Here is a 4,474-nt window from a genome sequence, read left to right as displayed (position 1 = left end):
AATAGTGGGACTCAAACATATCATGCCTAATGGCAAGCTGCGCATCTTTGCAGACCTTCAAGTCAAATTTCACCCGCCTAATTGGATGTTCTTCCTCTATCTGCAACTTAGACATGCGGTGCATACGCAATTTCCTGTGGATGTTACGCTTGAGTCTGATCCCCTGGAGCATCTCTTGACCTCTAGGGCCATGGGGAAGCCTCTGTCCTTGATCTACCTTCGACTCTCCATAGTTCACTAGGTGACACTGACTAAGCTGTTCACCAAATGGCAGGCAGACGTATCTGATTTAACTGAGGAAGACTGGGATGTGTGTACCACTCATTATGTCACTAATATGGTCTCGGCCTGGGTTTATTCAGGTTAAATTTCTCCACAGAGCTTATTATACTCCTGTTCGCTTGGCCGGTATATACTCCTCAGTCAGTCCTTTATGTACCCACTGTCTGAAGGTGATTTCTATCATATGGCTTGGACCTGAGCTAAACTCTGGGATTTTTGGACCTCTGTCTTGACTGCCATTAACGATACTTATGACTTGACCTCTGCCTTTGGGAGTCATGCTTGTAACTGTCAATCTTGCAATGCCTCATGGGACTTGTAATTATATAGGTAGATGGAGGAAGCCGAATTTGCACATATATACTCAGGTTCTGCTTCCTGTTATACAATGACTGTGCTTTCACCTATGTAATACAATTTCGCTGCGACAGGTTCTCTTTATTGAAAAATCAGGGGTCTATTAGATGTCTCATCTTCCCTCTATTGAAACTAGCAGAGCGCAGATCTGTAGATGGATGTGCCAGGGTCCCCTTGGTGTCTGCCAGGTCTGAGCTGATGGTGCCACTGGACATCCTCCATGAAGGCCACTTCTGACCAGACTTCTCCAGGCTGTAGATGGGTATAGTAGGGTCCCCTTGGTGTCTGCCAGGTCTGAGCTGATGGTGTCACTGGACATCCTCCATGAAGGCCACTTCTGACCAGACCTCTCCAGGCTGTAGATGGGTGTATTAGGTTCCCACTGGTGTCTGCCAGGTCTGAGCTGATGGTGCCACTGGACATCCTCCATGAAGGCCACTTCTGACCAGACTTCTCCAGGCTGTAGATGGGTATAGTAGGGTCCCCTTGGTGTCTGCCAGGTCTGAGCTGATGGTGTCACTGGACATCCTCCATGAAGGCCACTTCTGACCAGACCTCTCCAGGCTGTAGATGGGTGTATTAGGTTCCCACTGGTGTCTGCCAGGTCTGAGCTGATGGTGCCACTGGACATCCTCCATGAAGGCCACTTCTGACCAGACTTCTCCAGGCTGTAGATGGGTATAGTAGGGTCCCCTTGGTGTCTGCCAGGTCTGAACTGATGGTGTGACTGGACATCCTCCATGAAGGCCACTTCTGACCAGACCTCTCCAGGCTGTAGATGGGTGTATTAGGTTCCCACTGGTGTCTGCCAGGTCTGAGCTGATGGTGCCACTGGACATCCTCCATGAAGGCCACTTCTGACCAGACTTCTCCAGGCTGTAGATGGGTGTATTAGGGTCCCACTGGTGTCTGCAAAGTAGGGTGCTGACTTGTTTTCACGACATCTAGAGGCCTGTTGACTTCCTTTCATTCTGCATTGGCCTTTGTACTAGGAGAAGAATGAACACCAGATGGGACATCATTTGAGTTACTCAAAGGACGGATGAAGATGCACCAAACCCAACCCCACTGAAAACTGTTTTAGTAATGTAGCCCCTTTCCCAGACAGGCTGCTAGGTAAATTTAGTTTTTGGGTTTCTGCTGTAATCACAAGAGCAAGAATTGTTTGGTTTGGTCTGTTCGAGGCTCCACAGGCTGAGAGTTTGATTACCTTCCTTGACTCTGGGAGAGGTTTCTAGAGATCAGGTTGGGAGGATCCAGGGGCGGACTGACAACTCATGGGGCCCCCGGGCAATAGGGGATCATGGGGCCCCTGTGTCCTCGCCCAAACTCAAATCACACCAAAAAAAGCCTATGAAAGGTACCAGGGACGTCTCATGGGGCCCCATACTGACCCCGGGCCCTTGGACAGAGCCCGAGTTCCCCAATGGTCAGTCCGCCCCTGGGAGGATCCAAATACCTGACCACCCTGGGGTGGTGTGCCCATAGGGTGGTTGTGTTCCTGTTAAATAGGCTGGAGTTTGGGGCAGAGTGGAGATGAAACCGTGAGCTTCCCCTGGAGCATGGGTGTCAAACTGGCGGCACTCCAGCTGTTGCCAAACTACAAGTCCCATGAGGCATTGCAGGATTGACAGTTACAAGCATGACTCCCAAAGGCAGAGGCATGATGGGACTTGTAGTTTGGCAACAGCTGGAGGGCCACCAGTTTGACACCCTTGCCCTAGGGTGTTGCTTTTGGGAGTGCTGGACGGAGCTGAACTTAGTCGCTATGTTAAACTGTTTGGGGTTTTTTTTGCTTCCTTTTACGCCAGGAGAGAAATTGTCCTTCAATGGAAATGCCCTACGCCTCCGAACAGGGGCGGACTGACCATTTGGAAACTCGGGCACTGCCCGAGGGCCTGGGGTCAGTAGGGGGCCCCATGAGATGCCCCTGGTACCTTTTTCATAGGCTTTTTTGAGTTTGGGCAAGGACACAGGGGCCCCATGATCCCCTATTGCCTGGGGGGCCCCATGAGTTGTCAGTCCGCCCCTGCCTCCGACTATTGAATCTTGGCGTGCTATTATATTTTACGGTGTCACCCTCGTACAAACTCACCTATGCCGGTCACAACTGTCCTAGGAAATTTGATAAGATCCGGATGGCCCAGATAGACTCATGGGGCGGTGATTGAGTTTTGGCTACCTCTACTACCATTCTCCTCCTGTTGCACCTCCACACTCCCCCCTCCCCTCCTTCCTTTATCCTTTTTCTTTCTCCTCCCTCCCCCCTCCCTCTGTAGTTTCTCTCTCCTAACCGCCCCTCCCCCCTTTTCCCTCTAGCTCCTTCTCCCTTCCTATGCCCCTCCTTATTCCCCCAACTTTTGCTGTGGCTCTTGGGTTGGTGACTTGGGGGAATGGTTGCTTTTTTTTTTTTCTATTGTCTCCGGATTATAATGTGACCTTGGTACGTGCGTATGTACCCCTTGTACTCATGCCCACGTGCCCAACTTCTGCCGTACCCATCAAGTGCACTCTATGGATTGTTTATTCGTTGGTTGTTATTCGTTGTCAATTACATGTTTGTTTTGCATTTTTGTTCTCAAATAAACCCTTCATGTTAAAAACAAAAGTGATCCAGGGGACCGGTAGAGCCACCAGAACCCTTGTATAGTGCGTTGAGTTGCCTGCCGTCCTCCCCCCCTTCCAGTGCCCCCTGTGGCATTTCCTGAGCTTTCCTCTTCCTCCAGGGAGCCCATGGCTATGATAAATGGCTTCAGGATGCCAAGCGGGAGGAGAGTTCTCCGATCTCCTTTGCAGCGAATGAACCCGGATACAAGGAGGATTTTAGGACAACCGTATTGAAGCGCGATCTGTACAGCCGAGGCCAAAAGTTTTGAGAATGACTCAAAACTTTGTGAAAATATTAATTTTAGCTAAGTCTGCTGCTTCCGTGTTTTTAGATCTTTCTGTCAGATGTTACTCTGGTATACTGAAGCATTTCAGAAGTGTCAAAGGCTTTTATTGGCGGTTACATGAAGTTTATTCAAAGAGTCAAGACCTCTGCGATTCGCCCTGGCATGCTGTCCATCAACTTCTGGGCCACCTCCTAGCTGTTGGTGGCCCATTCTTGCATAATCAAGATCATTGGCTGAAATCAGCAGCCACTCAGAGAAGGCCAGAAGAAGGCCGATCATGTACATGTGCCTGTACCTGGCTGTATATTTACTGTAAGTGGTCGGCAGGTAGTTCCAATATCAGATGGAAGGGTGAAGGAGAGTCATGCTGTCCATTCACAGGTAGAACTTGGTTTGAATGCTCTGGTTTTCAGAATGTTTGTTCAATGTTCTAATCCTTAGTGGAGTCAATTTGATATTCATTTTAGACAGCAACAACGAAAAAAATTGGAAAATGTTTTGGAAATCTATGTAATATATTTTAAATTATATATATACATTTCTAACCCTAAATGTGGATTTCTTTCTGGAAATTCCATTCGTTACTGTGACGGGAGTCATTTTGGATGGGCGGGCCCATGGAACACAGCTCACTTTAGAGAGGTGGGGGGACCCCTGTCTCAGCTCCCCATATCCCTCTTATGTGTAAGTCACCCTGTGCCTGATAGGGGTGCAGGGTGAAATGTCCTGCTATTGTGTAGACATGTATAGGTGGGGGTTGTCCATTGTTTAATGCCATGTGGTTGTCCCATTGTTCTACTGTGTGTCTTGCTTGGGAGCAAACTATTATGGGATGTATGTGTTTGTGTATTGGCTTGGTGGGGGGGGGGGGTGTGCTGTGTGTCTCTTGTTACTAAATGTATTGCCCCACCCTGTGTATATATCTTGTGTCTATGTTAAAA

At 48.9% G+C, this 4,474-nt stretch overlaps 1 long non-coding RNA gene across 1 annotated transcript; it reads right to left on the bottom strand.

The window, feature by feature from the left end:
• Positions 1–699: 699 nt before the first annotated feature.
• LOC149435112 (uncharacterized) lies at positions 700–2,900 on the bottom strand. Its single transcript, XR_016308555.1, has 2 exons — positions 2,735–2,900; positions 700–1,627 (listed from the first exon to the last, which is right to left on the bottom strand). It is a non-coding gene; the product is annotated as an uncharacterized LOC149435112 (long non-coding RNA).
• Positions 2,901–4,474: the final 1,574 nt, after the last annotated feature.

The sequence above is a fragment of the Staurois parvus genome, unplaced genomic scaffold, assembly GCF_062004578.1.
Source record: "Staurois parvus isolate SC_StPar_1 unplaced genomic scaffold, SC_StPar_1.0 ptg001609l, whole genome shotgun sequence".
NCBI classification, from domain to species: Eukaryota; Metazoa; Chordata; class Amphibia; order Anura; family Ranidae; genus Staurois; species Staurois parvus.
Note: the sequence above shows the minus strand (reverse complement) of the source record. Positions and strands in the feature narration are given on the sequence as shown.